At 40.2% G+C, this 661-nt stretch overlaps 1 non-coding gene across 1 annotated transcript; it reads right to left on the minus strand.

Annotated features, from left to right (window-relative positions):
- Window positions 1-222: 222 nt before the first annotated feature.
- Window positions 223-330, minus strand: LOC112805062 (small nucleolar RNA R71). The gene has a single exon (XR_003203674.1). It is a non-coding gene; the product is annotated as a small nucleolar RNA R71 (small nucleolar RNA).
- Window positions 331-661: the final 331 nt, after the last annotated feature.

Below are 661 nucleotides of genomic sequence, written 5' to 3' on the forward strand. Positions count from 1 at the left end.
TCAGAAGATCCTTTTTAGTTCTTAACTAAATTCTTGCAGATTTGTGATACTGTTAAGACCAATGGGGTTGATCTCGAGGACTACAGGCTTATGCTTTTCCCTTTTGCTGTAAGAAACAGAGCTAGAGTATGGTTGGACTCTCAACCTAAAGACAGCCTGAACTCTTGGGATAAGCTGGTCACGACTTTCTTAGCCAAGTTCTTTCCTCCCCAAAAGCTAAGCAAGCTTAGACTCGATTTTCAAACCTTCAGACAAAAAGAAGGTGAATCCCTCTATGAAGCTTGGGAGAGATATAAGCAACTGACCAAAAAGTGTCCTTCTGACATGCTTTCTGAATGGACCTTCCTGGATATATTCTATGATGGTCTGTATGAATTGTCTAAGATATCATTGGACCACTCTGCAGGTGGATCTATTCAACTAAAGAAAATGCCTGCAGAAGCTCAGGAACTCATTGACATGGTTGCAAATAACCAGTTCATGTACACTTTTGAAAGAAATCCTGTGAGTAATGGGATGCCCCAAAGGAAGGGAGTTCTTGAAATTGATGCTCTGAATGCCATATTGGCTCAGAACAAAATGTTGACTCAGCAAGTCAACATGATTTCTCAGAGTCTGAATGGATTGCAAAATGTATCCAACAGTACTAAAAAGGCATCTT

Source organism: Arachis hypogaea, chromosome 5, assembly GCF_003086295.3.
Source record: "Arachis hypogaea cultivar Tifrunner chromosome 5, arahy.Tifrunner.gnm2.J5K5, whole genome shotgun sequence".
Classification (NCBI taxonomy): domain Eukaryota; kingdom Viridiplantae; phylum Streptophyta; class Magnoliopsida; order Fabales; family Fabaceae; genus Arachis; species Arachis hypogaea.